The sequence below is a fragment of the Argiope bruennichi genome, chromosome 2 (genome assembly GCF_947563725.1).
Source record: "Argiope bruennichi chromosome 2, qqArgBrue1.1, whole genome shotgun sequence".
Lineage (NCBI taxonomy): Eukaryota > Metazoa > Arthropoda > Arachnida > Araneae > Araneidae > Argiope > Argiope bruennichi.
The window spans coordinates 17,296,840-17,313,187 of NC_079152.1; positions in this window are offsets into that span (position 1 = coordinate 17,296,840).

Consider the following 16,348-nt stretch of genomic DNA (forward strand, 5'->3'; position numbering starts at 1 on the left):
TAATGTCAAGGTCCTAGAAACCAATATTTCAAATTCGTTTTGATGGTAATTTGCTCAGTTGCGTGGTTTGGATTAATATCGATTGCTTTAAATGAACAGATGTGATAACATATGTTACAGTTAATCAGCTAAATCGATTAATCAATTTTAACATTTATAATCAACCCTCGGGTGCGGGGGGGGGGGGCAACTCGAAATGAGGATGAGATGCTTCCGGCATGGTGGTTGCATCTCGCCACCCTGGAGGGTACACACATAGGTGGGGGATCTGACTCCTCTCATCGATGAAGGGACGTACTTCCTTCGGGGAGGCTTGTACCGTAGCCGGTGATGGCTCTTAGGGCTTAACTACAGTTCCCTCAAGTGTTGCTGTTGCGGCGTCCTGTCATTCAGTCTAAATGTTTAAATACGCGTGTCTTCGTGGCGGGTCGGAGAGTCAGTTGGTTGACTTACCATTTATAATCACCCCCCCCCCTCCAGTGGGGCCCTTCGAAATGGGGATGAGATTCATCCAGTATGGTAATTGGTCGGAGAGTCAGTGATATGACTTACCATTTATAATCAATCCCTCCTCGAAATAAGAATGGGAAGCTTTCGTCATGGTAGTTTGTTCTCACCACCCTAGAGGATACACAAAAAGATGGGGGGGGGGTTGGTTCCTCTCATCGATGATAGGACGTACTTCCTTACGGAAGGGCTGTACCGGGGTCCGTGATGGCCCTTAGGACGCAATCCTAGTTCCCGCCAGTGTTGCTGTTACGGCGGTCCGATCATTCAATTTTATTCTTCCGTGTGCTTTCGGGTGGGTCGGAGAGTCAGTGATATGACTTACCATTTATAATCAATAACAACCTGTTAATTATATTAAAAATATTTATGTTGAAACATAAATCTTCCAAAGAAGATCTGGGTTTATAATATTTTATAAGAAGCAAGAAATAAAAATTTTTTGATAATTTTATGCAGAAAAAGGGTCACTATACATTTTACACACTTATTAAAAATTAAATATTAATTTTAAAGTCTTAGTTATATTTTTAGGAATTCTTTGTATAATGAGAAATTAGATTATTTTGTAAAGCCGAAGAAGGTATTTCGAAAAGAAATATGTACATTACGTTTATTTAGTTTTCATAATTTTGTATTTAGGGATTTTTTTAATCAAATGTTTTGTTTGAGATATAAAACACCCTTAGACAGATTTTAACTCAAACAAAGTGTAGATCCTATCAGATATATTTCATGGAAAAACTAAAATCAAATACTAAACTTAATTTATAGATAAATTTTAAAACTAATAAAATAAACCTTTTACAAAATATAAAAACATTTGGTAAGTTTATGATGATATTTCGTATTTATGTTATCAGCAATGATGATGAAAATCGAAATCCTTAACTTATTATTATTTTATCATTATTCATTTGCATTATCCCATCATTAGAAGTAATCATTTTTTTTTCGAATCGATAATTACTGAAAAATATTCAGGGTTGAAAAAATTGGACCATTTTTATTGAAGAGCTATCGCAAAGAACTTTAATCTTTTCCATTAATTATAGAAGATAATATGGCGTCTCTTTCTTCTTACTGTGGTACTCATAATATGGTATGATATGTTTCCAAAATGTCGGTTTTTTCTAAAACGTACAGTTAATAAATGTTACATTAGAGATTCGACATAAAAATATTATTTTAATGAAAATGTTAAGAAATTAGTAATTTGTGATTAACATAGCTCAAAATTTGATTCAAATATAATCTCTTCATTCTTAAAATTAATTCTATCTTGAAGCATTTCTTAAGTCTTTTTCAAAGACTGACAAATACGACTAACTTTTTGAAGGATTATTAAATATAAGTAAAAAAGAAATAAAGAAGAAAAAAAAGGCATTATTACTTTATTATGTTGTCTCCTCTTCTGATTTTTTTTCCCTGGAGAAAAGATAAATAATTTTTTCTGAATGTTTGTTTTATTATTAAATAGTTGGAAGAGCACAAGAACGTAAAAAGCATATATTTGCATAGATGTCGTCTAAATTTTAGAATTTATCCATAATTTGGAATTTCAGACCTAATATGGAATTTTATTCTTCATAACAGACTTAAACAATTGTAATTTAACTTTTTCGGTGTTGGATGGAGCTAAAAGAATGCAGGAAAAGCTGTAACGTAAAGATAAAATAAAATACGAAATTTCGACATTCAGACGATTGCAATAAATTTAGAAATTGGAAAATGAAGAAAAAAAAACTTTTGTAATATTATACCTACTTATAAGTATATTACATTCCTCAAAGAGAATGTAGTTATTGATTCTTTTTGCTGGATCTATACATTTTGTTCTGAGTATATAATAGAATATTTCTCTTTGATATGTTTTGAGAATTTATATTTCTTAATCTCTCCAGATTTTATTCAAAATCAGAACTTCTAATGAAAGGTTTTTAATAATACAGAAATTGCTGAAAGTACCTTTTATCAGATTTTCTGAAATTAATAACTGTCGAAAAAAATAATTTTGAATGTAAATTTTTTTTTAGTCTATCTTTGGTAGATATTAAATTAATATTTTATTCTTTACTAATAATATCTTAATTTCCACGTATTTCATTTAATTAATTCACACTTAATCTCCATTGCTCAAATCTGTAAGTAAAAACTAATAAAAAAAATATGAATTTAATTTTTTTTAAAGTATCGATGATAAAATTTAAATTAATATTTTATTTCTTGCTAAAATGTCTTAATTTAATTTCTTAGATTTTTTAAAATACCATCATATAAAAAACAATATTCAGTAAAGGTTTAAAACTCAGTTTTGTTAGTGCTGTGCTCTTCATAATACTTTAAATGTCTAACGTGAAGAAAATTTGCTCTAAAACTCACTGTAAATGTACAATATTAGAAAATTTGGGAGGAAAGAAAATCATTTTATTGTCAATTTTTTTTCAATAAGTAGACAATGAGTAGGGAAATATCTTTTAAAGAACTTCCCAGTTCATCTGAATACTCATGAAAATAATTATTTTTGTTATAGGCTCATTGGAAAAAACAGAATAATAAAGCGTATAGCAAATCACCATGATTTTCTTGGGAAAATTTGAACAAAGGGGAATAACAGGAAAAATTATCTCAAGTAACCACTTTTCCTTTGCTTATTTTTTGCCTGAAGATGAAAGGATCGAATTTCGAATGATGGATTTAAATGTAACATGAAAAGTATAATAAAATTTGAACTGACGCTTTGGAAATGTAGTGAAGAAAAGGTGCTAAAATTACAACTAATGCTATAAAGAATACTGCTATAAGGAAAGCTTGTTTTTATTCCAACCAACGCTAAAAGGAAAGACTGCTTTAAGACTGCTATAATCCCAACCAATGCTATAAAGAAAAAGTGCTTTAAGACTGATATAATTCCAACCAGTGCTATAAGGAAGAATTGCTTTTATTCCAACCAATGCTATAAGGAAGGACTATTTTTACTCCAACCAGTGCTATAAAAATACTGCTATAGGGAAGGACTATTTTTACTCCAACCAGTGCTATAAGGAATATTGATATAAGGAAGTACTGATTTTATTCCATCCAATGCTATAAGGAAGGACTATTTTTATTCCAATCAATCCTATAAAGAATATTGCTATAAGGAAGAACTGCTTTTATTCCAACCAATGCTATAAGTAAGTAATACTGCTTTAAGACTGCTATAATCCCAACCAATGCTATAAGGAAGAATTACTTTTATTTCAACCAATGTTATAAGAATGGACTATTTTTACACCAAACAATGCTATAAAAAAACTGCTTTATGACTGCTATAATTCCAACCAATGCTATAAAGAAAAAGTGCTTTAAGACTGATATAATTCCAACCAGTGCTATAAGGAAGAATTGCTTTTATTCCAACCAATGCTATAAGGAAGGACTATTTTTACTCCAACCAGTGCTATAAAAAATACTGCTATAGGGAAGGACTATTTTTACTCCAACCAGTGCTATAAGGAATACTGATATAAGGAAGTACTGATTTTATTCCATCCAATGCTATAAGGAAGGACTATTTTTATTCCAATCAATGCTATATAGAATATTGCTATAAGGAAGAACTGCTTTTATTCCAACCAATGCTATAAGAAATACTGCTATAAGACTGCAATAATTTCAATCATTGCTTTAAGGAATACTTCTATAAGGACGGATGGCTTTTTTTCCAAGCAATTATCTCATGTACATAAAAGAGCAGCCTCTAATTTCATTACGAATCATTTCATTAACTAATTTCCTTTTATGCATTGCATATAAAGGAAAATGACTTAATTAATCGTGAATAGGATATATCTGCTATCTCTCTAGCCACTGAAGTTATTACAACGGGAAAAATGTATATCTTGAAAAATGGCTACCAAGAAAACAAAATGCATTTTGGTATCGGTTTTTTAAGCATACTCCTATTTTAAAATTAGTAGTTAGTTAGTATACTTTAACTAAATCTTAAAAGAAGTTTATTTATTCATTTTGTTGATATTACTTATTATAAGGAAAACAAATGATTTAGTAGTTTCTGGCTTATTAACATATTTTGCTAATGAATTATTATAATCAAAACGTTATCATTTGTAAAGCATTCAACAAATTATTCAGAAGAAGAATTTAACTGACATTTCTCTATAAGTATAAGCAGTAACTTAATAATGACATGAAAGATAATTCTTACAGCAGTAACAAAATCCCGTTTCTTATGTAATCATTAAAAGTCAAAACGTGGCGATATTTTCAAAGAATAAATTGAAATGAAGAGGATACATCTACTCTCTCTCTCTAGCCATTGAATATATCTGTAGTATATTTTGTGAATATGCATGGACAAGAATCATGAAAATATACAGCCAATGGTGTAAATCGCATCTAAAAGAAGCTGAAATTCTTTCATTCGTGACTTCCCGCTGAATGATTAAAATATTCTTTTATCTATTAAAACATTCAACTCGAATCATTGCAATATGGAGACATACATATGTCAATTTCTAACCAATGGCATTGCTATGAAGGATTTTCTATATCATTGTGACCTACATAAAATGTCATTTTTTTCGTAGCTTGAAGACATTTTTCTTAAAATTCTAGATCTGATTCAAGTTCCAACTTTTACTAGAAAGAGGAAATTGAGTCGAAAAGAAACCAATATGTGTCTTCGAAATCTCAAAAATTTCTACATTCCATTTAAGCGCGAAGCATATTGTCAATATTTTATTTGTGGAAATTGAAGCTATTATTTCAAACAGAAAAATTTGATTCTTGTGAAAGTCATTCAAATAAAAGATTCAGATTCAGATTTATTTATTTATTAGTGTTTAGGTTTATTTTATTTCTCTTGCAAATTATTGTTAAAAATATGTTTCTTTACTTATATACAAATTTCGGTCAAATGAATAATATTTGTCTTAAAGATATCGACGTGATGATTGGAGTAAGTTACATTTGATAGTAAATTGATAAAAGCGTACTTTAATGTTTAAGCATAAAACATGTTAAAATAGTTCTGGTTACAATATTTTTTTAGTTATTCATTTCATTAATTTTCTTGCGTTCTCTTATATTGAAAATTGAAACTTAAATATCAAAACATCAGATTTGAAATTATTTTTGAAAATTTTATTACATCTTGGAAAGTACACATATTTAATAAGTATGTTTAGTTTTCTCTTTATTAATTATATTAAATATTCAAAATTATGAAACAGAAAGCTTATTATATAGATAATAGTTATACATTCAGATTTTGATCGGATTAAAGCTTCATGTATTAATTTATGCATAAAATATATTTTATCATTTTAGTACTAGTTGTTTGGTAGCAGTTGGTGAATCAAGTAAATTTTTGAACACTGTGAAAGTTTTAAAACTAATGAAATATATATATATATATATATATATATATATAAAATAAATTATTTTCAGATATTTTTTGTTACTTCTCTGTTCAATATAATTTTTTTTTTAGCTAAAGATTTTTTTTCGCAAATCATCTAATTTAATTTCCAGTTACCAGGAAAAAGACGAGATTTAAATGATAGAATTTAATATGGTTTTAGAAAATTCCAAAATTACTGAAATTGCTTTCAAGTACGAAGCAATATTATTTTGACATTTCATTTTGGATTTATTCTAAAATGAAAGAATTTGAATTAGTAAAAAAAATATTTTCTTTGCCGAAAAAAGAAATTTCTTTTAAAATTTTCTAACTAATTTAAATTTCTTTCAGCCAGAAAAAAATATGAGGTTTTAATGATAAAAATAATAGGTTTTAGAATTTTTGAAATTCTTTGAAATTGCTTTCAAATGATAAGTAATAAGTTTTCATATTTCCTTTTCACATTTGGTATTTTTCTGAAATTAAAGAATCAAAATTCTTATTAATTTTATTCCATTGAAATCAAATATGCCAGAAAAAAATATTTTTCAATTCTGGAATTTAATATAAAAGAAACAAACAGTATATTAAAAATATAAAGGAATTCGAAATTTTTTGCGGAATAATTTATTAGGGTATGTAAAAAACACGAATATTTTGCTTCGTTTAATAATCAGAATTCTTCAATTATTTTGTATTCTTCGCATATTATAATTATATTATCGCATATTTCGCATATTATAAAGCTGAATATTTTAATGTCTTTTTTATACAAACGCATTCAGTTTTATTTGTAAAAAATTTATTTAACTGCCATTTTTTTAATTTAAAAGAATGGAATATGAAAAATGTTCAAGTAAATTTAATTTTTATTGATTATTTCCAGAAATCATTGATTATTTCCAGACTTACTGCAACGAAATTCGATAGTATTACGAATGTTTAATATTGCTTTCTTGCAATATTGATGTCATAATTGAAAAAAAAATGTAAAAATATTCATAATGGATGCTAAAGCAACGCCAATCCAGTTACCATTTCAAACTAGTATTCAATAATTAATATTAAATATAACAAAATTGATCATAAGTTTTCCAAGTATTATGCATAGTTAAATATTCTTGTTTATTATCTTGCTTTAGGGAAAAATTCAATAATCAATAGTCTCAATCATGATTTCATTAAAATAAAGACATTAAGTATTTTTCTACAATAATATTCAAGTAAATTTCATTTTCGATTGATTATCTCTAGAAGGCACAGGAGAGATTGCAACGAAATTCGATAGCGTTACCGAAATTGTAAGATTGCTTTCTTGCAATATTGGTGTCCTCGTTGAAAAGAGAGATGTAAAGATATTCATAATGGATGCTAAATCGATACTAAACTAATGACCTCAGGCTTTGGCGACCATTTAGTGATAAATTTTCATAATTGGCGACAAAAAAAAAAGAGATTTTAGAAAATGAAAGACTTTAAACAGTATCTCTATTACGATTCGAGATATGAAGATTCCGTGCTTTGTCAGAAAACCTATATAAAGTCGAGAAATTAAGAGCAAGGCAGTCAAGTCGATTGTTTGTTCGGAGTAATATTAAAAGAACGAGCTTTCTAGTTGCGTTGCGAATTGATATTATCATTAAATTAGAATAATTAGAAATACCCTCCATAGTCTTTAAGTTATTCTTAATGGATTCTTTAAGATACATTGGACGTAAACCTATCTTTTTCATTGTGACAACATAGCCAAATATTTCGTCAATAAATACTAGAAAATAAAGAAAATTACATTTACATAGTAGACTCTTCTTTATGCCAAGAATTTGTTGCTTAACCGTAAGCCTAATTAAGTCTATTCCTTTTCACCAGTTTAATATTAATAATACTGCTACTTCATAAATAAGCAAAATAAATATAAGTAATAAAATATATGCCAGGGTTGATGGATTTAATCTTTGTAAACATTTTCGGTACATGAAAAAATTGCAAAAAAGGAATTTATCCTTATATCCTTAATATTTGAAATATACATTTTTATGGATTTAATAATCCTTAGAAAAAATTAGTCTCTTGTACATTTTCTAAGAAAATAAATTAGATAATATTGTTTAATCTTATATTTTCTTCAAGGATTATCGGTTTTGTTACAACTTTTAAATTCTCAGCTGTAGGGCCGCTATCGATATGCTGCCAATTATGTGGTAATTTCAGCACATAACAAATTATTTCTGAAAATTAAATGAAAAAGAAAATATTTTGATACTACATTATATTTAACCGTTGCTAACTTTATATTAAAAAAAGAATTATACAGAAAAATTGCTTTAAGGCACTATGCATATTTTGGTAAAATCTCTTTAAATTTTATAACAGAAATATCTAGATAGTGTAATTTAATTATTTCGGATAATAAAATCGTGAATTTACAGTGAAGAGTTGAAGAAAAATTTATGAAACTCTTCACAAATTTAAATAAATGGAAGTATGTCGAAAAATAAAATTTTGACGATAATTGATTTACTCAAAAATAATGAAAGAGTTTACAAAAATCTAGCATTTTTTTTTGAAAAAAAGAGCTATTTGAAAAAAAAAACACTGTATTATGAAAATATTTATTAGGTTAACTACTTTTAATAGGTTTTTGAAATAAATATCGAATATGTCTCTAATTATTTTCTTAAAATTTTCACTAAATAAAATTCTTAATAAATTTTCATTAAATATAGCGCACGTATAAATCTGTCGTGGCCACAAAGTCCTGCATGTCAAGAATAATACCCCTGGGGGTACTGGTTCAGAGGGGATCGTTCTCTGATTCAGGTCTAAATGACGATCTGCGGATGAGTGAAGGAAATGCACGAATGAAGTCCGGCCTCTAAAAAGGTTTGTGACACGTGAATAGCTAAGTCATACTCCTGACCCTAGTTGGTGCTACTGAAAAAACAAGAGACGCTCACTCGGCTACAATAGCTGACAGATAACTGTCATCGAACTTGTAAAGTTCCATAAATCACAACAACAAAAAATAATTTGGAACATTATTATGGAATAGCACGTAAATGCTTGTCCATAGAAACCTCTGATATCTTAGAAGCACCTCATAAAACTCATGATGGAAAACTGAGCAAATCAATAGGAAAAATAAAATATAATAATAATAATTTAATTTATCATAGATTCTGAGGATTCATGATTTTCACGCAATAATCATAATATAAATATTTGTTTATATATTACTTAGGTTTTAGTGGTAAGCATCAAGCGAAATAACTATTGTTTATGAATAAAATGTAAAATACATAATTGTTATTGTGAATGATTTAATGTTTTGACTATAAGCTAGTTTTATATTTGATAAAATCGAGGATATTCGTTTTATTAACTCACATGATAAAACTCTTATTAGTGTAAATCATCATCAGTTGCTGTTTAATCTTTATTCCAAGTATTGCCACAACTTCAACTATGCACTAACATAAATCAATGACTCTGCTCTGTAATCATTTCATCGCAGACCCCAGTCTGTAGGCAGACGCTACACTTTATTACTATGAGTGTCTGCATTCCGAGGAGATTCCAGAAATTAATCCGAAGCTATGAGAAGGACACCTGTGTGCAATCATGGACATATCAAAATAACAGCATTACCACCATCACATATTTAGCGTATCCCTGGATGAGGAAAGACATTTCTACCGAATACGCTTTCGATCCCCACCAATAAGTAATTACGGCAAAGATGCTCTTGGCATTTGTCTCCCGTGATTGCCCATGGCCGATGTAAAGCGATTTCAAACATTGATTCAGCATCTCGGAGTGCAATAATTTGATATTGTCTATGGATAAATCTTGATTTCTACCACGAATAGCCAACGACTGTTTGTTTGCAGCAAAGGTATGCAGAGATTCGATCTAGGGAGATATCTGAATAATGTTGAAGTGTTTGAGTCAATTTGCTGCATGGATTGCTATTAAAATAGTGCGTTGAATTATCAGAGTATTATCAGTAAATATTCAGTTTATATTATATCTTATATCAGTTTATGTTGTTTATATTTCAGTTTATATTGTTTATCTTGGGAGATCTCTGAATAATGTAAAAGTATGTGGGTCAATTTGCTCCATGGATTGCTATTTAAATTGTGTGTTGAATTATCATGGATTGCTATTTAAATTCTGTATTGAATTATCGTGGATTGCTGTTTAAATTATGTGTTGAATTATCGTGGATTGCTATTTAAAGCAAAACGAAATATGCGAAACTTGGATAAAATGGTACTATACAAACTATGATTTCTAAGATAAAGCATTCCTGAGACTTCAAAGTCTATTTTTATCTCAATGTCTTTTGATGGAAAGTACAATTTTTTTAATAATCCGAATAATGTGTAGCATAAAATAATCCCTTTATAGAAAACTAAAGAAAAATGCTGTTAAACATTATGTAATTTGAAAAAAATATCGAAGTTATTTTAATTAATTCCATAAATATCCATCGATTGTGTAACAAAATATTTATTATCTCATTAAATTAAAAACTGTTCAGTTTATTTTAAATATTTTCAATTCTTGAAGACATACAAATAATTAGCGGAAGAAAAATGCATTTAACTTAGAAGAGATGCCAAAATTTTATACATTGTTTAATTTCGAAAATTATACTATGCAAAACCAGAATTTTTACTTAATATAAATCCATTTGATTAGCTTTTGTTGGCATCACACTCTTGCAGAGCATGGAATAAAATAATAAATTTTGACTTTTCATTTTTTGAAAATTCTCTGCAAAAGTTATCATTTTAAAAATTTAGAATGTGCCTAGAACTAAGAATGTTTTATTCTTAAAAGTATTTTCCAACATTTTCACCCTTTTAAATCTCTGTTTTCAAAAAAAGGAAGCAAGGAAGGAGAAGAAAACGGCTTTAAAAAAGCAAAAAGATCTGCCTGACACACATAAACTTCAAAAGTTGGACTTTCCTTAAAATAAAATCTTAACGCCATGTGTTAACTAAATTAGTAACAAAACACGCAATGGCATTGAAAAATACAAGCACTGAAATGCGCATTGTTTCTAATGTAAAATGTTATAAGCTGTAAATTATCAAATATAAATATTCACACACTGATTTTAAATCATACACGGATAGGATTCATAAATAAAAGAAAAAATGCAGTATAAATATCATTAAAAACGTCGCTTTTTACTTCAAATGAAAAAATGAATATTTATAAATCAGTTACATTTTTAAACTCTGAAAGATACGTTTCAATGCGAATATATTAACATTTGGAAACAGAAGTAAAGAAACTAATAAATACAAAACATATAACACATTTCAAGTTTCATAAGTGTGTATTTTTTTCCGTTAGAAGCAAAGTTTCTTGCATTTAGTCCATCATCTAAGAAGAAGATATTTGCAGTAAAACAAAGGGAAAATTCAATATATATTTTCTCAAGTTAAATAATGAATCTATTGGTATCTTAATAGTTCTAATGGTATTTGTGACTCAACTATGCATAACCAGCCACTCAAAAGGAAAAAAAAATTTTATTAATTTTAAAAAAATGTCATGACTTTATGTTGAGTTTTCATGTCTTGAAATTACTTTTCAGGAATTCATAAAAACTAATTTCAATGTTATGGCATCTCTCCACATCTGATAAAATTACCATATATTTTACGAACATCTAAAAATATATTAATTATCTAATTATTTTACATTTAGTTATAGAAATAAAAAATATTAAAAAAATGAAATTTTCATATTATGCACATCTAAGTATACCATCTCCGTCATAATCCTTTTTAACAAAATCTTACGCTACAAGAAAAACTTAAGAACAAAGGCTTACATAACTAATAAACATTTACGAATTTCAGTGGGTTTTTTTTTTTTTTTTTGGACAGAAGAGATACGAACATTTTGCTGAATTCCAAATTAAGTAAAAACTAGTTGATTCTGTGAATATGTTAAAGTTTTCTGTGATTTATTCTTTCTAGCAATTATTTTTTCAATTGATAATAAAAATTAGAAATTATTTGCTAGAACTTTTAAATCTTTATTCTTTTTCCGTAAATGAAATCAATCTGTGAACTGACAAAAGTAAGTAGGTGTGAAGAACATATATTTTATTTCATTAAATGTATTAATACATCGTCTGTATCAACAATATAAACTGAAATGAAGAGCATGAAGAAAAGAACATACTCACATGCTCCCTTCATTCCAAAAGCCAAATAATGGAAATCTATGAATTCATTGCAACTTTAATTTCAGTGATGGCCGATTTAACTTCAACACACACTCACACTTGCAAGGAAAAGCAAAAATAAAATTAAAAAAATAAAAGCAATTACAAGTCTCCAACATTTGGAAAGTACTCCTACGTTCTGTATTGTTATTTCAGTTACAAAAAGTAAGACTCACTTCCAAATAAAGAGAGAAACTAATAAATTTTCTATTTTCTTAGAAATAAACTGACAAACATAAGGAGTAAAATGATATAAAATATTCATTTCTTATGTGGTGAAACAAAAAGTTAAGATTTGTCTGCGACTAAAATTAGACTTTCTCAGATAAAAGTAAATATAAAATTATTATGAATCGAATTAAATATGTTTTACAGTAGTACTTTGCATGTGAGACTTACGTATAATTGATAACTAGACATGCCTTTTTTTCAATGGCTAAATTGCAAAAGAGCATACTAAAATATTCCGTTTCTATTAATTTTTGTTTACATAATCGTACCATTTATTTATGAATAAAAAGAAGAAGAGATGAATTTAATTACTTCCAAAGAATAAATATAATCCACAATTTTGAGATAATTTTAGATCAAAACTTCCTATGTCTTCTGAGTAAAGTTTGAATAATGAGTTCTGAAGAAAAAAAAGCAAACACAATAAAGCATAATCTGCAGTGTAACCATAAACGCTTTAAGACTTTATGACTACATAAAGTTTGAAAGATATTACTTGAATGATAGATTCTTAAATGATATTATAAAAAGGACCATAGAATATACTACTGTAAGATTTTTTATAATGGAATAATCATGTTCTTAAATATGGTTTAGTCTAATAAACAGAGCAACTAACGCAGAAATACTGATTATAGATTTGATCGTTATCCAAATAGCACCAACGATGGAAAACATTTAATGTGATCTTTGGTTTTTTGAGTTTAAATCAGCTGTCACTGTTCAATGCTGGTGTTAGTGTCACATAAAAGACAGAATGAAATGCCAATTCAAAGTTGCAATCCCAGTTATTCCAAAGTTGCAAAGTTGTAATCACAATTGTTACAAACGAAAATAGTGGACAATGTTTGACTAGATTTGGAATGTCGCTTTGAAATTCTTTAAAAAACTAAGGTAAGTTTCACTCACACTGAAGTTTAAGGTAATTAAAATTTACTGACGTACATTATTTAATATAAATACTTTTCGGAACTATCATATGCCAAATTATTATAGTATCATTTACAATATTTATTTTTAATCAGAGGAAGACTACGTGAACATCCGATAGAAATTATTAAGTATTTGATTATATTAACCTCTTGCCTGCCCCTGGAGTATATATATATATATACGTATATATATATATACTCCATATATATACTATATATACGTATATATATATATATATATATATATATATATATATATATATATATATATATATATATATATATATATATATATATATATATATATATATATATATATATATACACGCCAGGGCAACAAAAAATGAGAATAATATTTTTAAATAATCATTTTATTTTAATCATGTTATATTTGACTCTTTACATTTTGAATTATAAACTGCATATATGTTTGTGCATTCGCTTACAATAAGAATAGACGTATCAAGAAAATGTAGAGTTTCGATGAGGTTCTTTTACTTTCTTTTCTTTTACTTTTATTATATCTTGATCATTTCGCCTCAGTTGAAGCATTTATGTAAGGGAAAATTTGAAAAAAAAATGAATTTTTAATTTCTAAACAGCCCTTTTTACATTACCTATCAAAAGAATAATGTATTCTGTTTTTTAAAAAATATTCTTTTGTATTTTTACTTAAAACCATACGGTATATTTTGTCCAACAAGCTCAGTAAATGACAAAAAGGCTTTCTTCTATACGAAAAATCGATAAAAAAACCACAGACAAAGTGCATACAAAACAACACTTCCAGAAATCCATAATACATAAGCAGCTAATCGTTATTAAATAGGGAGTGAAAATTGAAGCTAACACTCCGAAACTTCTAGAAGAATATCGTATCTTTGCTCATAATCGATATATTGCTAAAATTACATTAGTTTCAGGAAAGTTGCCAAAGTGTTTCTATTGTTCTCGTCAAGGTCCAGTTACCGTTGCTAAATATTTCAATATCTAATGAATGGATGACAATCCATTCAGCAATCATTAAACCATTTATAAAATTCTCTTCCTTAACATTACAATTTACTGCGCAGGGAAACAATATTACAATTTCGTATTAGTATTTCATTTTAATTATTCTTCAAATTTTAGACTTTCTTAACTATTTAAAGACTGGATAAGTTTTCTTTTTGTTTATAAACGAATAATAAAATGGCAGCATTTATTTGTAAAAAATAATAAAATTAGTCTTGTAATTAAAAAAAAATTGCGTTATTACAAAGGAAAGCTTTATAAAAAAAAAATCCCATTGCGTACCTTAGCATTCAAACAGAAAAATTTAGGAAACCAAAAAGAAAAGTAGATTTTTTTATAATATATTCATTGAACAGCTTGTAAATCTTTCAAAAGAAAATAAAAACATTTATGGTAATAGGTAAGTAAATGTTTAAATTATAATTTTCAAATAAATTGTACCTTTTTCGACATTTAAAGAATATCATTATACACATATTAATCTCCTTGCTTATTATTTTTCAATGTAAAAACCATAATTGATTTTCTCAGTTTCATTAAATTCTTAAAAGTGACAGAAATAATTTCATTTAAGTTGTATGTACACATTAGAAGATTTTTTTTAAATTTTAACTTTAAAAATCCAGTTTTTTCACAGTACTTTATTAATATGTGTTTAAACTCATTTCAGTGAGAAAGAACCATATTACACTAATTATTAATTAATTAAGTAATATTTAATCAGCTAATTAGCATATTTTTTGAAACAGGATATCTTAAATTCTAATTTCTACAGACACACCATTCTAGTTGGAAATTATGCTTAATATTAGTCTTTATGTTTTCTGCCTCAATCAAGTTATAAAAATATATAGATTTTTTTAACAATTTTTTCATCAACGGTGAATAGAAAAAGCGATATTTTTTCAGTTATTTTAACTTTTAAATAGCTATTAAAATTTATTTCTACAAATATAACTTTTATTAAGGCACAAAACATCCACTGTTTCATACTGATTATTTTGATATATAAATAATTGTATTTGGTTCATTTCTTATTGAGTTATGATTGTTTGAATGAAGCAACATAGTGGAAAAATATCATTCTTCATAAAAAGAGTTAAAAAAAACTGAAACTGGAGTTTTTAGTGAAAGTAACTGAAGAAAAATAATTATAACTCGAGAAATATTCCGAATATTGACAACATCTTGGTATCGTTTGAAAACTAAAGGATCAGACAATATTTTGAAGCAATAAAAAAAACATTCGATATTTTGAACGATTTTCGAAGTATCAAGTGTGTACGCACACCTTAAATTTTCAGTATAATGTAAATAACAACGCTGCTCTATAAAACAAATGTTCAGTCTCGTGTTCTGCATTGGAGCGAAAATCTAGTAATTTTTTTCCAAGAATAAATTTAATCAAAGCGATGATATGTACCTATCACAGCGCAGAAAAAAAATGAAAGCAGTCACGTTTCTATCGTTGTAAGTCAATGGGAATTCCATTCCTTCGTGACTTCTGCTAGAATGGCCAAAACAATGTTCTCTTATCTACTAAACCTTCCAACACGTATCATAACCATTTGGAGACACATATAGATCAATTTCGAACCAATACCAGTTCTAGGCGAATCTTGTTTCCTTTTTGACCTACATAAAAAGTCATTTTTTGATAACTTGAGGACCTGATTTATGTTTTTAGATATCGGCAAAAAAAAAGAGTATTGAGTCCAAAGAAAGTAAACATGTATGTAGGTAAAATTTTTAATTGATTTTGTGCTAGAAATTGCTCTTAAAATTCTGAAAGTTTGTGAGGTCAGTTATTTGAAATAATTTTTACAAGTCACTGCATTTTTCCAATTTTATAGTATATTTCAAGCGATTAAAAACAGAAAAAAAATTCTTTTTTAAAGTTTCAAAAATGATAATAGTTTTTATTTGAAGGAATGATTAGGTCACATAAAATGTAGTTTACTCTTATTTCAGTATCAAAGCATCGATCAATTTCGAAGCAATGTC